We start from the raw sequence: 20,384 nt of genomic DNA on the forward strand, positions 1-20,384 counted from the left end.
CCATGTCCTCCTCAGCTCTAACACTGATCCTCCGCTGATAAAGCTAGGTACTATGGGGGGTTTAGGTGCAGGTATAAGCCGCTACTTTTTTTCAGAGCTTTGAGCCCTGCGTCTTATACAACAATGCGGCTAATTTGCGGATTTTTATTGGCTCACCTAACCCTAACCTTAACTCTCAGCTCCCTCAACTACGAGGAAAACGTCAACAAAACAGAGAAAGAAAGACAGAGAAAGTGTTTGACGAAATCATTGAGAGGCTGTTTACTTTACAACTTTATTGGTTTTAATGTGCAGACGGCAGCGTTAGATAGTGGTTAATTACTTTTGTGGTACGCTGATGTGATTTTCATTTTTTTTAACCAGCCGTGTTACAGGCACTGTACCATAAACAGACTTTGCAGTACTAACGTACTTAAACGTTACAAAAAAAATCAATCTTTGTGTAGCATCTTTCAGCGTCTGGTAAATACCTCATAACGTGGACTCGTGCAGCTTATTAAATTCTAGTGGGTGCGGCTGACACCCTATAGCCCAAAAAATATGGTATTCACAGCTTCCTGTGGCTTGAAAGCTTCATTATAAACAAAGTAACCTTTGTATCTAACTGAACCACAAGTTGAGGTTGATCATTGAAAGGAGTCGAGCTCTAAACTCACTGAATCATAGATTTCCATCAGTAGAACAGGGATTTGTTCCTACAGTAGAACAAATCCCAGGTTCCACACACAACCAAGCAGGTTCCTCAGAACAAGTAGGTTCCGTCTTCCACTATTATTACAGTAAACACAATAACTACATTCATGCCTATGAATGCAGGAGATACATGCAGCACCGTGTTCAAACCCAACGTCCTTGAAAACCCAACTTCCTTCCAAAGCCACTGCCAAACTTCTGTCTGCTAATTTCCACAATTATCTGCCAATTTCTGGCCATTTCAGAGCAGATTTCATCGTCACACTGTTATATTCTCTGACAAATGCATCTAAAGAGTGCGACTACTTTGTTGGTAATTAGCAGCAGGGCTAAATGTGAGTCATCAGGCGCTTTCTTCTGCTGCAATTAGCTTGTTTCCCTTCTCCATTCTGAGCACAGCAACCACATTTTCTTTACTGTAATTGGATTAGTTACCTTTAAAATCTCCATTTCTGCTTTTAACTTCAGCTCGTAAAAACATGTAAAACCTGCCCCGTCTAACCCCCCCCCCCCAAGAAATCAATTTGAGAATTTTTTTTTTTATCTTTGAGGAGTATCTCTTGACTGGCACTTAACAAAATTGAAGAACCGTGTTGGTGGATGAATGGAGGATCTACCTTCCAGACAGTCTAACATTCATTACTGTGAAAAACACTTGACTTCATCACGGCCTCAATTATGTGGCGCTGGATAAACCCCAGCGTTACTGAGCTACTGACACGGATGGACGGGAGGATCCAAACATACAGAACCTGCTCCAGGCTGAGATCCAGGAAGAGGCCAACAGTCAGACCACAGGTTGGTTTGTGTTAAAACCTGCCTCCTTCATTTCCTAACTTGGACACATTTGAAGGAGGCTCCCTCCAAACTTCATCATTCATGCTTCTGAGTCAGCTGAGTCAACAGTAAGACTCTGACCAGATGCTCATATTGAGCCAATAAAACCATTTAGGTCAGACGAGGGCAAACAATCCGGATTTCTGTACAGAAGATCCTTAATAAAGTATCAGAATGTCTGAATGGCATCAGTTTTTATTCCTGCAGCATTTTTACTGATACAAAGATGACAAAGTGTAAATGTGGACTGAAGCTCCAGGTCTGGGTTGGAGGACGGTAGAGGCTTCAGGTGCCAGCATCATCACATTCACACCTTTAAGTGTTGAAGCTGAGCACATAACAGCTGGGAGCGAGAAGTGAAACGCGCTGAAAGTGGAACTTAAATCAGGCGGAATCGAGGTTTCGTGTTCTGGACGGAAAGCTTTTAATGTGTTCATTGCATGATGTGATGACTTTGATCCAGTGCCCAAACAACAGCAATGACTTTGGATCTCACACACGTCTCACCACCAAACACCAAACACTCACAACCAAAGGGAAGGAAAGGTCGGAACCCAGGAGCTCGGAGACGGAGCGAAAATCACACGAGCGGCGTTAAGCAGCCACGGAGCAGGTGCTGCTACGAAACACGACGGAAAGACGGCGAGAAAAGCAAACGCAGCAGCAGCTCCACCAACGAGGCCACTACCACTGCCCACACACTCCTCCACAGGTGTGTGTGTGCTTTACAGGGTGAGTCATCCTCTCCCACATAGTCGATAGCTCCACCAGCGGTTGGAGATCCCATCAGAGTACCTGCACTGCTCCTCCTACACCCACTGCTGGGCCGGATCCGCTCGCTTCCTGCAACGGCGCAGACTGTAGGAGTAGAGCAGCCGCAGCATTTGGAGGTAACAGATGGCGATTCTATCAACAACAGTATGATCAGAGGGTGACACAACATTAGGGCATCGCATTAATCGTGCAGCCTTTGTTTTCCACAATTAATAGCAGGAATATGCAGACATTTAGATCTGCTGGAGACAAAATGTTGATGTGATGTGCAGTTAAATATTTTCATTCTTTGCATAATTAACACTAATAATCTAAATTGACGATAGGTAGTGAAGTCACTTCAAGGCGCAGTGATAAACAGTCAGACGTCGCTCTGGTGAAGAAGCCACATATGTGCATTCGATTTTAATCTGAAGTACAGAGGAACGCGTCCACGGAATAAAACGGGCTGACGATCAGGTGCTGAGTCTGCAGCCACGAGCTGGATGCTGCAGCTCCAAACGCCTCCTGCTCCAACGGCCCCATGCAAATATTTTTAGCAGGAGCGCCCCGCGCGCAAACTGCACCCCTCACCCTGGCTTCACTGGGCCCATTCAGTAAAGCAGGGGGCAGCACCCAGCGGGCCGCGGCCGGCCTGCAGGCTGGCTGCGGCCCAGGAGCGCTGGAGGAGCTGGTGGACGGCAGCCAAGAGCTGGGAAGCGGCTGTGGTGCTGCTACACGCTAGCAGGGAGGTACGGAGGCAGGAGCCACCGCAAACCTCCTCCTTATGAAACGTGTTTATATCACAGGCCTCGGCGACGCTTTAGTCTGATATGATGAAAGGTGTTGGACCGACAACCCATTATCACTTGGCTCCGTGTTTCAAAGGAAATTGGACGAGGACGTGATGCTGGACAAACATTTTGCTGGTGTGCAGGAGGAAAAGCTGGACGAGGTTTTAGGGGTGTTTTGAAAGTGATCATGGAAAATGAGTAAAAGGAGGAGGAAGCATCCAGATGTGCTGCACATGAACGTCCGGCTCCGCGGGTCCGAGGCCCTGAACGCCCCCCCGTGTGGGGGCTTCTGCTCTCTTCCAGGTACTGTTTGTCAGACTTTCATCCCTATAACAAACACTGAGCTGGACCTCCACGCGGCTCCAGATGTGGTTCCCAAAACCTCCGCTCAAAAGAAGCTTTGTTGAAAAGTTTCTCAAATCTGTGCTGTCCCAGATTACACAACGTCTGACGCCGCTGCAGCTCCACTACAGAGCCGGAGCCGTTGGTGCTGCAGGGGCGCCGGAGGAAGCGGACGCTGCTACGTTTGAACCCGCTGAACCGGGCCGGGCCGGGCCGGGCCTCACTCACACTGTATTTACAGCTCCTCCATTAGCTTCTTGGATCAAACTGAGGCATTGGATCCTTTCTTCCTCCCGTTAGCCTCCGTCTCTTCAGCCGGCTCTCTCTCGCTCCATCTGCACCCTGTAACTCCACAAAGGCCAATCTGCACCAAACTGCAGCTCTGTTTTCAAGTTTGGAAATGAAATGTCACATCTTTTAAAGTGTCCCTCTGACTTTTTCCTGGAGCCACTCTCTGCACAGAAAAGGTGTCTTGGCCTTCTCCTACTCCACCACAAATCTCTCAACCTTCCCACATGTGCTTCTCCAATCTCGGCCCATCACTCACACTCAATTTCTTCTCCTCACCTTTACAAAGTCACATTTCTCTGTCACACGCGTATCAACAGCCCTTTCTGCTCCTCTCCTGAAGTTGAAACTCCAATTTAACATTTTTAAGAGTTTCAATGAATGCAAGTTACAAAAGAGGCTCAATTTAACAAATCATATTTTTAAACTCTGCACAAGCAGAATAACAAAAGGAGGAGATTAATTGTGCTGCGTCGTGGGTTTGCATTAGTTACTTCAAATCCAAATCAGGTGAGAAAAACAAGCACATTCACGAGTAACTAATTCAAACTGGGGGAGACGTAGACAAACCAGACGGACGCCCAGCGAACGCCTTGAATAATGCAACATGCTGCTTTTTAATCCTCTGAAGGACTGAAGGACACTGAAGGAACAAAAGATCCCAAATGTGAAGATGGATTTGATTTCACTTTTAAATTTTCCTTCTTGCTGAAGGGAGGGAAGAGGACGTACCCGACACCAGAATATGGTTTGGGAGAAAACACCTGTGCAGTCCGCCATCGAAGTCGAGGAGACGTCTCCGTTTCAGCACTGGGCTCATAAATAAAAGTCAGAACTGAGATCCTCCCACAGAACGTCCCTGATCTTCGAGGCCTTCGCTGAGGATCTGGGTCCATTTACAACTACAACATATGAGACTTCCCTGGACAAGGACATGGCACAACGCTCGATTTGGGTGCAAAGTCCTTTCTTGCCTCTACTTCCAGTCAGTCCAGTCAGCCCAGTTTGACCCGGTGTGTGACGGGGGTTCAGAGGCTGCGTGTTGTGTTTAGTCTTCGTCATCGCTCTCCAGTAATTAATGCAGGAGCAGGACTCAGGTTAATTTCTCACATTTTTGGTTTTATTTAACAGACCTCTGACAGGTGGTTAGGTTTAATTATTATGGTTTATCTGTCACGTACGTCTGTGGCATGAACCCACTGAATGGATCATCATGATCTACTCTTTGTGCCTTTGAGCAGCACGTTTCTAAAGCCTGTGACAGTCATCGCACAGTGCAGCTCCACGACACCTCAGGTTTCTTCTCACTGTAGGAACCATGACCTTCTTCAAGCAATATATAGTTGGAGAAACCAATCAGAAGCTTCCATCCATTGTGTAAGTGCTGAAACACCAGCGTGGCGTCTCCTCCCCTAAACACACCGCGGACCTGGTGTCACGCGCTACACGCTAAAACGCCGTTCACTCGTTTCTCCAGCGAGGTTCAGGAACCTGTGGAGAAGTTCACCCTCAGACCAGCAGCATGGAGCTTTTAGGCCTTTGTTTCCCCAGCGGGCGAAGCAAAGGTGATGCAGACGTGAAACGCTTTATGGATGCGGCGTCGAGCTGAAACTTTTATCTAGCTGCGATGTGACGCTAAAGCTACTGAGGGTCAATAGTCACCAGAATCAGCTCAACGACCAAAGGTTCAAAGAAGAGACCCACTAAAAGCAACCAGAACAAAACACGTGTGCCGTCATACAACCATGCATTTAACACAAGACTTACTGCACTTCCTCAGAGGGGAGGGGCTTCACGGGAAGGGGCGGGGCTATTCCTGAGGCAGCACCTCCTTCTTCAATCTCCGCCTTCACCTCCGATTGACGGATCCTATGGCCAGCGGCACTCTGGGTAATGGGGATCTGAAAGTAGAGACATCAGCAGAGGAGTGAAAGTCTGTGTGAAAGCAGACAAATCAAACGTACGGTGCGTCATCAGAGTGTGTGTGTGTGCGTGTGCGTGTGCGTGTGTGTGTGTGTGTGTGTGTGTGCAGATGCAGAGCTCAGAGGTGTTGATGGAGGGAGGTGTTAGTGGTGGGTGGGGATGACGGCGTGATGTCTCTGTGTGTAAATGAAGCAGCAGTTTGAACCCAACAAAACTGCACCACCACAACTTGGTCCAAAAAAGAGCCAGTTGTTACCGTGGCAACATGTGCCAACTTGTAAAAGGAAGCAAGAGAGAGAGAGGGGACAGAGGAAGACGAGGAGACTCATCTTGGAAGCATCGGACTTCTTAACTCTGCTTGGCTTCCATGTGCAGCTTTACCGCATGCTGCGCACCGTCCTGCCACAGGCTGAACTCACATTAAGCTTGACCTATGACCCCTAATGTCACCGTGACCTTAACTGAAAACCACCACGTCTCATCAGACGTTGTCAGATTAATGAGTTTCCCAGAGAACGTCCAGATGTGAGGTTTCCCTGACCTGCAGACGAGCTGCTAATCTGCTATGTCATGATACAGTTTGTGTTTTTCTACATCTGCTCCTTCTCATCTGATTCTATACGTGACAGTCGTGGTTTGTTTTAAGACCAACTCCACAAACACACACACATAAAACTTCTCTAGAATCCAACCAATAAGAGAGAACCAGGAAGGTCATCAAACACCTGAGACACGTGTGCCAGCGAGAAAGGACCAGTCATGTGGCCCCACCCACCCACACACACACACACACACACACACACACACACACACACACACATGCACACAACCTGCTTGAGATCTGATTAATTACTCATAGAATGTGTGTGTGGGCATCACATGATCGCACACACTGCTCTTACATGCTTGACCCGCTGTTTATGGGTGTGTAATTGTGTATAGATGACTCACACTCTGTCCCTAGTGTGTGTGTGTATGCATGTGTGTGTGTGCGCGTCTTCCCGTGCTGCATTTTTTTCTGCTGCCCTCAGTTTTTCATTGACTTTAGTTCATTTTCAACTTTAACCTAAAGGCAAAGTCTCACTTTATAGAGAGTGCGCGCACACACACACACACGCGCACGCGCGCGCGCGCACACACACACACACACACACACACACACACACACACACACACACACACACACACACACACACACACACACACACACACACACACCACTGCAGGGTTTTTGCTTTGCAGATCGATGCCCTAATAAAAAAACACAAACACAAGAGAAAAGCCACATTTTATTTTGAAAGGGCCACAGTGTTAATGAGCTGTTAACGTGCAAACGTCTCGCACTCGAACGTGGCAGCATCTGTTTCTGGCAGATTTCATCACATCCCTGACATTTTGGTTTTAGTGTAATAGAAATAAATTTTAGGTTGATGACAAACTACAAAGGACGACAAACGGGTTTAATGAGCTACAAAGTATAGAAGGATTCTTTGTTATTTATGGTTTTACAAAGACATCCACTAACGTGTGAACGGAAACCAGAAAAAAAACAGACATTTTTATGAAAAAATCTTTAAAAGCAAATGTTGGAAGTTGGTAAAAAACAAGGAGTTATAATATAGATTCAAGAAGAGACAGCTGAGAAAAGCTCTGACGCCGTTTCCTTCCTGTGTTCTGGACCGGACGCTAGTGTTTGACCATCATCTTTGTTGATTTTTTGTTTTGTTGATGAATTAGCAGAAAACTAACTGGTCCGAGCCTGGGTGAGGCTGACAGCTCTAGTATCACACAGACAACCAATAAAACAATTACACAAGAAGGATCAGACGCTTTACACTGTATCTGAAATGATGAATCTGGGGTCATATTGCTGTTCACGATCCTGTACATGTTTATGTAGAGCCACAGCATCGCGGTCGGTGACCAGCTCCTGTCAGAGGGAATCACCAGCAGTGTTTCCCCCGGCCGTGTGTGTGTGTGTGTGTGTGTGTGTGTGTGTGTGTGTGTGTGTGTGTGTGTGTGTGTGTGTGTGTGTGTGGATTAGCTGCGAGTGAGTGGATGAGATCATCAGAGGACTGCAGCTCAGCAGGGAGAGAGGAGGAGAGTCTGGATCCCCCTCAGGACTGACCTCATCCTCCATCCAGCGCCAGCCTGATACCAGCAGAGTCCATCCGTGCTTCACCGTACACGGCTTAAAGGGACAGTCCAACTAGGAGCCAGCTGTTTACATACTTCATCTGGATCAGCACAGAGTGACACAGTGGGACTGACGGCCGGGAGGAGGAAGGCTGATGTTGTTAAGCAGAAGCTCGATGCTTGTGTGTGGATCAGAGGACGCGTGTACTGTAACTGTACCGCTGCCTACATGTTGTGCATGTTGCAGGTCTTGCAGTCCCTTTGCATCATATGCGTGGTCCAGCTGTCCCCGCGCTCCAGCTCTACAAGCCGTATTAATATTTAGGTGTCAAAGTCACCGAGACGAATTCCAGCACGTCCTGGACTTCCTGCCTCAGATTAATGCGCCGGCGAAGGACGCGGCCTCGATCTGCTCTCCTGCTCGTACCTCCGCTCCCGCGAGTCGCCCTGAATGCATTTAGGCTGAGTTGTTCATCTGGATATTTTGCATATCTTAATTAGTGCGTACAAACATGCAAATGAGCCAGGCTGTAATTAGATTTGTGGGTTTCCACCTTAAGTGGCGCGGCTGTTGCTCGTCCATGAGTTTCATCAATCAGGTCAATTAGAGAGAGGAATCCTGTTCACAGGGTTAGAAGGATGAGAAAAGGAACAAATGACTCATTTGTTGGCTGTTTTGTTTAAGCAGAGTTTTCCTACACTCTGAACTGTCCCTGAACACCTCACAACACTACTAATTAATTTAAAATACAGGGGAAATGAATCCAATTAAAGTGATTTGCTGTGACACAGATGTGAGTGGGAACCTGGCAGACACCTGAACATGAAGACGCTCCTTCAAAAACCACCACTGCTGCTGATGACACACTAAAAAACACACGCGCTTCTGACTTGACGACGACACATTACTGCAGCAACAACGGGCTCAGAATTACAAAGGAAGCGGCTGCAACGCGCCGAGAGGAGGCGTGAAGGGTGACGAGGCCTCGACCAGTTAAGCTGGTGGTGAATGGAGTTCTGTCACATGAAGCAGAGGAGGAGCCTCTGCAGAGCTAATGAGCCAATATGAGCAGCACACACGTCCTCACACTCGCTGGGCCTGATGGAGCCTGCTGTAACACTAGTCCTGTGTTGTGTTATTGATGTCATTTACATATTGATGCATGCTCTTACTGTCTGTTTATGAGGCTCACCTGCACCAGCTCACGGCAGCTCTGCCGCACACAGAACAATGGCAGCGCCGCTGTGTTGGTCTGAGTCCCAGCGTCCACTCCAACAAATACTAAAGCTAATGTTACCGGATGTAATCGCCAATCTGAAGTTGTACCACACCTGCTGATGTGAATACGTTCAACTGTGGATGTAAAGTCCATCACCATTAGCTCCTCTCTGAGCCTCTGACTTCACATCGCACAGCCAACAACAAAGACGCCACAGATTTCATTACTGATGTGGACGACGGCGAATTCTGCCCCAGTTATTGACGCAGGACACCACAAATCTGGAGCCGGTGAGGACTCAATATGTCAGGATGACCGGCGCTCGACCGAGCTAATAACAGGACGGGACAAAGAGACGAGGAGCCGAATAAAGAGACCTGCCCCCACCTGCTCAGAAAGTAATAAAAGACAGACACAACAGCTGTGACGGACGTGGAAACACGTTCTCACACACACACACACACACACACACACACACACACACACACACACACACACACACACACACACACACACACACACACACACACACACACACACAGTAAAAACATCTAATAAGGCCTCATTGATTGTATTCTGTCTGCACGGCTCACTCTTAAACACGCTGAGGTACAGCACGAACTGTTCCTCCATAAAAACCAGCCCTGCCAATAAAAGGCCGCCTTTATTTCTGTTAATGATAAAAGGCCGAGCAGCGCAGACGCCGCATCATGCGCCTCCTGAAGTACAGGCCTGAGGAGCCACCACAGTCCGGTGAGCAGCATCCAGCTCTCAGACCCACAGCTGCATCCTGTCTGCAGGGGTTCTGATGCGGCGGCGGCGGATCCGGCACCGCTGCCAAAGCGTAGCCGTGACAACCGGAGCAGGCACGAGGTTAATGGCGACGGAACCCAAGCCTTTCAACTCCGCGTACGCTGACTTTTAAACAGTTGCCCAAATGAAAGGCGCGGCTGCCTGCAGCGCGCAAAACAAATGTAGAACCCCGTGATTACTCCCGTGATCAATTATCGCAGCAATTATTTTGTATTCATGTATGCGTGGCTCGGTTTGTAAATGTCAGAGCCGAACGATCTGCTCTAAACGCCTGGTGTGAGACCCGCGTGCAGAATCCAGCCAGGGAGGAGAACCGAACCCGTACGCAAGCACTCAACGAGCCTCGACCCAACACGCGCCACGCCTCCGCCAGAGCAACGCGGGTCCAGGCGGGTCCGGGCGGGTCCGAGCCCGGCGCGGGTCCGAGCCCGGCGCGGGTCCGAGCCCGGCGCGGGTCCGGGCGGGTCCGAGCCCGGCGCGGGTTCGGGCGGGTCCGAGCCCGGCGCAGGTCCGAGCCCGGCGCAGGTCGGATCCGTTGCGTCAGCGTGCGTAGCGATTAGCGCCGGTTCAAAGTCCAGCTCAGGTTTGCTAATGAGCGAACGAACAGCCTGTAACAGGGCTGTGAATGCCTGAGCAGGCTAATGCTGCTGGGTTCCGACCGCCTGGTGCAGCGTGGTGCTGCCCAGGCCTGTTACCAGCCAATTACAGCAGCAGCGTGGGGGGGGGGGGGTCTGCACATGCTCCGTGGCGCAGAGTGGGAGGGTGGCGACTGACTCCCTCCCTCCTACTCCGCCCTCGGGGGAATCACACGTTGTTTGTACTGTATTTTTGCACCACATGACTTGCAGATTTTCCCCCTTCTCAAACATTTCCCTCCCCCTCCTCTCGCTGTGTGAGCGCCGCTCCTGCCAGCGACGAAAGGCAAAACAGCTGTGGCAGAGCCGAGCGGCTCCCCATTAACCCAGGAATTATGCAAGCAGGAAATTCAAATAAGATGCAGATGAGGAGAAGAAGAGCCAGGCTCCAACCAAAAACCTCTCCCTCCGCCCGAAGCGGCGTTCTGACGGGGCTCGGACCGGACCGGACCGGGCCAGGGTTCGGCCCGCGTCCAGCCACTTCTCACCGATTCAACAGTTTGCTTCCCTGAATTCAGATCTCCTGCATTAATAAAATTAATGAATCTGCTGTGACAAAACGCCTCCTGGCACCGAGCGAAGGCAGCGACTGTGGCTGTTTAAATACAGAATGTGTAATGTTTTCACGCCATTTAATCATCAACACATTAATCTTGAGACATTAATTAGCAAAACACAGGATCAGCATCAGCCCTCAGTCGGCCTGCGCTCGGCTCATTCACACGACGGTCTGACAGGAAATCTGTGAAGGAAGGTGAAGGGAGGACGAGGAGGAGGAGGAGGAGGAGGAGGAGGCGCCTTTCTACAAAGGTTGCAGTGGAAATACACCACGAGCCCAAATGAGGGGTGTGTTCGCCGCAGCCAATGAGCAGCGGCCCACACCACGCGGTGCCGAGGCTGCGCTGCTGCAGAGCCTCGCTCGCTGCTCAGCCACGGTCGCAGACGCCTCTGGAGTCACGTTCGCTGCCACAGGAAACCGAGGCGTCGCCGACGAGCCAGAGGTGTGGGCTGTGTTTGCTCCAGCAGCAATCACAGCAACAAGCAGCACCGCCACGCCAGCGCCGAACCACCGTCAGCCCAGGAGGAGCCTCCGCACAACGCTTCACGCCAGGAACCCGGTCCGATCCCGGGTCCGAGCGTTCGTCAGTTCCTGAAGCCAAAGCTTCCATTTCACGTCAAGCAGCTGCAGGAAACGCTGCGTTTCATCAGACGCCGGCTCATTGAGCCACTGATCTGACTGCACATTCCAGTTCATTCACTGAGCCCATGTGTTTGTCAGGGGCTCTTTAGGCAGCGAGCGGCTCGGGCGTCGTTTCCCCGTGCTGCTGTTGTGCTCCTGAGCAAAGCGGGAGCTGCTGGTAAAGCGTGGAGCAGAGGCTGCTGCCTCAGCATCACTGGCCTCTCGTTCTCTGACACGTGTGGCATTCAGCCCACACGCTTCCTCAGAACAGCAGGGGGTTTAGCGTCACACTGCTAGAGTGCATCTGGTGACGTCTCCAAATGACAGCGCTCCAGTCCTGTCTGCTTCCGAACAGCAGACCTGCACTTTGTTTTACGGCCTCGGTTCTAAACGAGTTGGGAAGTCACGAGCGAAGGTTCCCCTCGACGCCTGACAGTCTGTACGCGTCTGGAAACGAAGAGAAGCTTCACCGTGAGTCTACAGATCATCAGCACAGAGGCCCCTTAAACCGAACAGACAGTCCTTCGAAGCCTCTTGAGGCCTCAGACCTTGACCTTTGACCTTCTAGATCTAAGACCTTTCGCTTGTTTATTTTAGTGTCTCCGAAGCTTCGCTGGAGTTTAAGTGGAATCCTAAACCAGCTGAGAGGACAATGACCCCACCAGAACCGCGGTCCTGCTGCGTTCAGCGTTCAGCCCCAAGGTCACGCTGCCCCGTTCACTCAAAAACCGCTGGAAAGGCTGTGGCACCGCTCTGAGCCCCGGCGCTGCTGTAAACCGCTGGCTCCAGGTAACAGCAGCACACGAGCCGCCGCTGTGAAGTGTAAAACGCTGCTCGGCTCGAGCGTCTCCGTTTCCCACAGCGCTACAGCTGAGCAAAACGCCAGCCTCGTCTTCCAGATGGTTTTCATCACCAAGGTTATAGAGCATCTGATTCCGATCCAGCCTTTAAATCCTCCGTGATACTTCAGGGATCGTGCTGTTGGGAAACATGTTACGAATAACCTCTCTGTAATTTCTGTTTTCATGCAACAAAGAAATTGGAATTTAAATTGGAGAAGACAGCCCAGCCCTAATCCGCTGCCAACGCAAACACGCTGTACGAGAACCTCCGAAGCTTCGCCTCCAATGCTGTCAGGACGTGGTTCTCGCTAACCTTTGACCCGCTCCTATTAAAAGACACGCTGTTGAATCCTGCAGCCAGTGGCTGCTTTGTGACATTAGCAAAGAGCCAGATGATACAGCCGACTGACCCGGCTTATCTTTATCATTGTGCCCTGTAGGATGAGGTGGAGTCTAATAATAGCAGCGCAGGAACTTGGCCTGTAGCCGCTCCGACGCGGAGCCGAGCAGCCGAGCGCGCCGCATTTCCTGCCTCATATACTTTAACACGGCTTTTTACTGTGCTAATAAGCAGCAGCGCTAACGTGAGTGCGTGTGTGACAGATTTATTGTGGCTGCACAGAGAACTAATATGGAACAATGTCACCAGCTCCAGGATAATTACACTACAGCGATGTTGGTGAAACCAGGCAGGACTCAAGACGGTGCTGTCGGTAGGAATCACAGTGATGACACACACGCAGACACGCACACACACTGGAACAGCACGGGAGGCTCCGATAGGCTGGGGAGCAGCGGGAGCGAAGACAGGAGCCGGCCAATCAGGGCCCTGCATCTGTGGTCAGCCTACGCCAGCCAGCCAATGGGGACAGAGCCTGGCTCCGGGGGCGGGGCGTTGGAGGGCTGCCTTCCTTGTTGTGTTTTTGGCCTGGACTGGGAGCCACATTCCTGCCGTTCCCCTGCTCCATTCCTGGGCTGGTGGCTGGGTTCAATAGGTGAAGCAGGGAACTGTGGGAAACGAAGGAGGAGGAGGAGCAGAGCGGAGGATGAAGGTGCATGTTTGAGGTAGGCGGCAGGACGAAGGGTTCCTAATGGAGGCGCGCAGCGTGGAAATCCACCAGCGTCTCCAGCTTTTCACTGACATTCAGGCTAAACTGAAGCTAATTTAAAAACTTCTGATCCCAATCTTCACACAGGTCAAGGTCTCCCAGCTCTGATAGAAGCATTCAGCTTTTATTCTGACATGAAAACCTGGATTTCAATTTTGTCCATCCTTTAATTTTAACAAAGTTTAGAAAGCAAAAGTTCTGTGGAGAAACGTGTTCTTCACCTGAACCTCAGTCACACATCGCTCCTATTTTTAGTGGACTTTAACTTTCACGGGTTCTAAACGGCAGGAAACGACACAAAGACGCAGCGTGAGCGACAGTCGAGGCCTCAGGTACAAAGACCAGCGAGTGCAGTGTCTACGCTCACAATCCACAGCAGCGGCCCAGCCCTCAGAACCGCTTCATCGGATCAGAACATGTAAAGACAGAGCAGTAAAACCCAGCATCGCGCATCAGACGAGCAGCACGATGGAGGCCAGAGGGTCACGTCACATCATTTCATTCCAATTAAGAGCAGAGAGCTACAGTTTTATTCAGGATTTTGTCAGAGGAAAGAAGAAAGTCTTTGTCGACTGCAGGGTGAAGGACGGGAGGAGGGTGATGGAGGAGGAAGACGAGGACGTGAGGCACTTCTTGAACAGATGAGTTTTCAGCCTCTGACACTCACATGAGATGAGAGTGACTGTGCTGTTGTGACTGGAGTGGGAAGGTGGTTTGGTTCAGACGAGCAGATGAGAACTTGGGTCAAATGATGAACAAGCTTCATAAGCTGATGATGAGACCTTCAGCTCCTTCACTGCTCCATCCTACATTCATCACATTTCCTTCAGGACAAATCCAAGCCCAATATATGTATTTATGGTAAACAGCCCAAACCAGGCTGGAGTCCTCACCCCCTTGTTTCATCTGTCCACCAGCCCCAAACCCCAAATATTCAGTGTGCCGTCAAGATTTAAGACAAAGCAAAGCGTCAAATCTTCACATTTGAGAAGCTGGAACTGGAATGTTTGGCTTAATTATCACAATTGTTCCAGATTAATCCGTGTATTGTTGCAGCTATAATTAGTTTAATCGTTGATTAGCTGTTAAGTGATTACCTCATCTGGACTGGACTGAAATGTCAGAAAAGAGCTGCCAGAGGCCTGAGCCCACGTCTTCATCTGCTTCCTTTGTCCAAAAATGCCCAGTTTACAACTAAAGACGCAAAAGCAGGAGCTTTTCCAGCTCTAACCACTATTTACAACAAACGTCCACATATATAATGTAACACAAGCTTGTGTCTCTGCACAAAACTCAATGGAAAATCGAAATAAAGCCAAACCTTAAGGTTCAAATAAAACCGACTCCATAATTATTTTTTATGCAAATGAACGAACGGCTTCTGTTGAGCAGGAAGTGATATTACTAGAAGCAAAACAGCTTCAGTTGAGTCACATCTGTCAGATTTCTCTGTTGATTCTGACATTTTGGCACCAAACCAACCACTCAAAGGTCTGTGTAAGAGAAAAATATTTAAATGGAATGAATTTGGCGAGTAAAGCATCCAGGAGTGGCTGGTGAATTTGGGAAACCATCTGCTGCTGTGACTGAAGTTCATTTCCTGTGGTGGCGATGAGTCAGGCGGCGAAATGGCAGGATGGAGCGAGCCATGTGCCACCAGCGCCTAAAAATAGTCCCCGCGGTTTACGCCTTGTCTACACTTCACCAAAACGTGGAATTTTGTACCACATTAAAAAGTAAAAAGGAAACTAACAAGCCTGGAGCCTGTAACGAGTCGCCTCCTCCAGGTCTCTGCTCTGAGACCGAGTCTGACAACACAAAGGGACTAAATGTGTTGCACTGCTTTTCCTTCCAAGTTTACATTCTGCTTCCTCCTCCATCTTTCCTGCCGCTCCACTGTATATACTGTGTAATGACGCACAAATGCTTTGAAATACCAAAGAAAAGCCCTCTATATTCTCAAAGCTTGTGAGTCTCTTAAAAACCTGGAGGGTTTTTCTAACAGGCCTAATTATAAAACCACTCCTGGCTCTTATTTTGAAGAGTCATTTCCTGTGACTAATACAAGTGGCAACGTCCTTTTCTTCTGTGTTTTAATGGCTCCTTATCCCGAGTCACAGACATGCGGTGTGAAATATTAATGTGAATGTTAGGAAGCAAACAGCGGGGCTTCGACGCGCACCCAGTCTGTCTGTTCACATTTCTGTGAGCGCGGCTCCGCACACGGAGAAAGAGGTCACTATGACAAATATCTGCAACTACGCTGACCTGCATCCAGCTCCGCTCTGCAGGGTGGGAAGTGAAAGAATAACAATAGTCTGCCCTGCTGCTTTCAAAGCGCTCAACGCTCCGGCCACAGAAGGAAAAAGTGAAACCAGCCTTTCACCGACAATAAAAAGGTCCCACCTGCGTCTGCGCGTCCTGACAAACCCAACCACACAAGACCCTGAACAGGTCCACGGTCCTGCAGAACCAGGCCGGTGCCAGAAACCCGAAGACCACAGAAACACGGGCTCATGTAAGAATGTTCGTTGTCATGTTATTGACTCCACCCAGGTTTTACCACCTAGAAGCTGAAGTCAAGCCTCGATTCCTACTTCCACGGGGTTGACGTTCATTATCAGATCTCAGTTGGAGGCTCTGTTGCCCATTTGCCTCTGTTGGTCCAATCATCATCAGCAGCAGCCACATTTCAGGTCTGATCAGGGATCCGGTGACGCGTTGGACCCGGTTCTCATCATTTTACTCACCGCAGCAACTTGTCCTGCAGACGTATAAAAGAGGATAAAGACAGGGAGACGGGAGAGTTGAGGAAGTGGAGCACGGCCTCCTGCGTCTGAACCAGATTCTTTCACTGGAGATGAATGGGCCTCCGTCGGGGAGTATCGCGTTCAGCGCCTTCAGTTGGGCCTCAGCAGAAACCAGGCTTTGTTGGAACAGAGCAGGAGGGAGGAACCAACGCCATCACGGTTCTGACCCGTCGGACCCGGAGCCGCACGGTGGAACTGAAGCCAAAGGTTCAGGGTTCCCTGTGGCTCGAACCCCACCTGAACCAGGCCCGGTTCTGCTCATGACGTCATTAAACCCCTTTGATTAACAATGTTCATTGGACGCTAAACGACACGGACCACGTTTAATTTGAGCGACCGAGCGCTGTCCGACTCCTCATGGGTCCTTGGAGCCACGCTGTAATGAGTCCAAGCTCATGATGCACAAAGGTGGCGTTGGCCAAACGCAGCCAGAAGTACAGGTTACAGTTCCAGACTATGAAACAAGCACCATGAGACACGACAGCAATGTGCTGAGAAACAAAGAGCCTCGGCTCCGCTTCCAGTCATTTAATGCCCATTTCCCCCTTTTTGGAGAACTCTTCCGCGATGGTGAGACCTTACACCTGGTCACCTGCTGCCAAACCTGAGGCTCGTCTCAGACTTGCTTGCCTCCTTTAGATTTGGAGAGATTCGGGGTAAATGAGAAACTTTCCTGGTTACAGACAGAGCTGTATTGTGTCTCAGAGGCTGCAGCCAAGACACTATTTCCTATTTACACTCGGAGTGTGGATCGAGACGGAGCTGGAGGTTCCTACGACTCCTGAATGTGGAGAGCAGCAGCCTGGCAGGATGAGGCTAATTCAATCAGCACAAACCAAAATAGAAACTCTGCTTTTCCAACAATGTGAGAAAAACGATCTGGTGGAGGAAACTTTCATTTTGGTTTGTTATTTAAGTTCAAATCCTTCTTCGAACGTTTCCTGCAGGTCTGATGAGCAACATCTGTTCACCTGTTTCACCGAGAACAGCTGCTCCTGACGTGCATCGCGCTATTTCGTCTAACGGGGTCAGCTGAGTAATGATATGCAATTAGAATGTTGTTACAGTAATAGCTGCCACATTAGACGCCAAAGACTCCGCTCTGCAGCGAAGCCTCCGACTCCAGACGAGCACAGCTCAGTCCAACACGCAAAGATTTAGTATCAACATCAAGGTTTCCCCGTGTGAGCCACAACCTGGCAACCCACGAGTCAACTGCAAATAAATCAGATGAACAACAAAAGCAACCAGCGACTCTCACTGGAAGTTCAGCTACGAGAAAAGCAAATAAAGATCAGTTCATGTGTAAACGGAGGAAATGCTTTATTCTAATATTCGTTATTGTTTATTCCACTTTTTCAGCACAAAATACTTCTGTGGTGAAAAGGTTTGCAAACTGAAATCACAGACTTATTCGTTTCATTTGCATTTCCACCGGTTTTAAACCTTCCTCCACCCAAGTCTAAGCGTCCGTTTAGTTTTGTGTGTTGGATGTTGTTTATTTTGTCTCTTTTACTTTTATCAAGCACTAAATCATTCCATCCAAAACAGCGAGTAACACGCCGACGACAAATTTGACTGTTTCCAGGCAATTTGGTTGTTTTAAACTAAAGCAAACGTCTCCTTCAGCCACAGCAGCGTGTGTGTGTGTGTGTGTGTGTGTGTGTGTGTGTGTGTGACGCGCGCACGCATGACACCACAGAGCAAATGCATAAAAACTCAAATCAAATCCAGATTCATCAAAAAAAATCATACAAATATCACATTTTGAAGCCAAGCAGCCGGGGTGAATTCATACGACCGCGGCTCGGAGCGCGTGCCCTCCTCGGCTTCTCTTGAGCAAGGCAGCGCCTCCCCGGTGGAGCTAATGGCGAGACGTGCCTGTGGCGTCGCTGGGCGGCCCCCAGGTGTGAACACGAGGAAACAAATGAATATCAATGAGGACGCTGATGAAAAAAGTGTGGACGCGTGCTCAGCGAGCTTTTCTGGATAAATGAGGGTTTGAAACAAGGTTCAAATTAACGATCCAGACGAGCAGAGGAGGGGGTTCGCTGCCAAATCACAGCTCAGGGGGAGGGAGGATAATCTAAGACGCTTTTTGTCTGATGAGCCCATCAATGCTGCTGGTCACTCATGTGTTGAGTAATGGAGAAACACACACGACAGGCTTTAATGAGAAAATAACCACATTCTTCTGCGTCTTCATGAATAAATATGACTTCTCGGAGGTTTAAGAAGAAAAGAAATCTAAATAATATAAGCAGCAATAACAAACACAGCATCTGGTTTTGAAGTTTGCCGCTCTAAAAACAGTGACTCCGACGTCTGCGAGGTGATTGATGGAATAAAACGCCCAAATTTGGAGTCGATTTAAAGGACGATCAGTAAATTACATCAAAATGACAAAGTGACACGTTTCACAGTGTCGTCGTCTCGCTTCCATCATCGGGACGTGACGCCCGGCTCCTCCCATCGCAGGCTGGAGCCACAGCACAGTATGGTGGACTGATGAGTGCATGGAGCGAGTCCACATCACAAGCATGTTCAGGTACAAGCACCGACGGCGTCAGGCTCAGGCCTTAAACACGACTGGCTGCTTCCTTCAGGGGACGGACGGACGGACGGACGGACGGACGGCGCCTTCAAGGCCACGGTGCAGCTGGACACCGGCCCGTCGGACGTCCAGTGGATCAGTGTCCATTAAATCCATGCGCTACAAACGCGCGGGCTGAGTTTCCGCGTTCATCTGGACCCACGCGCGACCACCAGGCGCTGAGCGGGTCGGAACCCCACATGGATGTTAAACTGATCGGCCCAGAGGGGAAACTACAGTCAGGGCTCAAAACAAAGACACGCGTGCGTCTGTCAGTGATTGTGTGGACAGAAACTTCATCATGCGAGAGACGACATGTTTACTGTTTACGAGGCGGCGGCTCCCTGCAGCGTCCGCCGCACATGACAGCAGTCAAGTCTTCCTGCTGTATTTGCATCCTCCATTAATATTAATTACTTTACAGAGCTCTCAGCTGACAAGCACGCAACCACAACTCAGCTCATTTTCTCTCATCTGCAAAAATAACTCATTTGCATTTCATTCCTTCTGTCACTGTGTTAAAGTCCGACTTGAAGTGCGGCACACGTGGTATTTTGGGAACGTGTCGCTGAAGCCTACAGTAAATTTAGGTGTGAAACCACCTCCGAGCTCTGACGGTGCGACCCTCACTCGTGTTTCTGGACAGAATCGGCTTCTTTGTGCCGCTTTCCATCAAACGTGGCCTCACACAATTACAAGCGTTCAGCGTTTCCCGGTTGTAAAAAACCTCCGCCGCTGCACCAGGACCAGTTAACCTGCCTGAACACATTACTATTTATAGTTTCACACCCAAAAGGAGCAAATCAACTACTCGACTAATCCTGAAGCTGCTGAAGCGACTCAGTGAAAGCACGCGGCTGTTTTACCTTCCCAGTGTCAGCGAGCGTCTCCATCCGGCTCCAGCGGCCGCCGTTCCTTTAACGTGTTCATATCCAGCCTTTGCCCCACTTGGACACACACCAGACAATCAGACAAACACGTCATCCTGCAGCGGACGGGCCACAAAAACAATCACACAAACTGCAAAGTGTGGAAGAGACGCTCACGTCCATTAAAAGTCTTAAAAGCTTTTTGTCTGAAAAGATATTCAGGAAATATTCAGCTGATTTTTCTGCAAACGTAGTATCACAGCGGCTGGAACCAGTAACTATAGAAATAAAAAGGAAATGATTTGATTAATGGCTGCAGCCTTTCGTTATTCACTTTGCAAGAGAAAAGAAAACATTCTTTTCATCCTTCAGACGAAACAAATACACAGTGAGGAGCTGTTATTTGAAGCGGCCAGAGACACAGACCTCGGCCGTCAGTCGTACAGAACCACGACGGACCACATGCAGCGAGGCTGCAGAACGTTCAGCTGACACCCTTTTATTTATTCTTATTGCATTAGCAGCTTCAGGAGACGCCAGACGTTAA

General features: G+C 49.5%; 1 protein-coding gene and 1 long non-coding RNA gene across 4 annotated transcripts in view; one reads left to right on the forward strand and one right to left on the reverse strand.

The window, feature by feature from the left end:
* LOC114866085 (zinc fingers and homeoboxes protein 2-like) overlaps positions 1-20,384 on the reverse strand; it is a 61,496-nt gene that overhangs the window by 37,057 nt on the left and 4,055 nt on the right. For all 3 annotated transcript variants that reach the window (XM_029167734.3, XM_029167733.3, XM_029167735.3), the window contains one exon: positions 5,475-5,608. The gene's annotated coding sequence lies outside the window, so the exon portion shown is untranslated. The remainder of the gene's footprint in view (positions 1-5,474; positions 5,609-20,384) is intronic.
* LOC129604895 (uncharacterized) lies at positions 13,011-14,904 on the forward strand. Its single transcript, XR_008696206.1, has 2 exons — positions 13,011-13,521; positions 13,653-14,904. It is a non-coding gene; the product is annotated as an uncharacterized LOC129604895 (long non-coding RNA).

This window comes from Betta splendens, chromosome 11 (assembly GCF_900634795.4).
Source record: "Betta splendens chromosome 11, fBetSpl5.4, whole genome shotgun sequence".
NCBI lineage: Eukaryota > Metazoa > Chordata > Actinopteri > Anabantiformes > Osphronemidae > Betta > Betta splendens.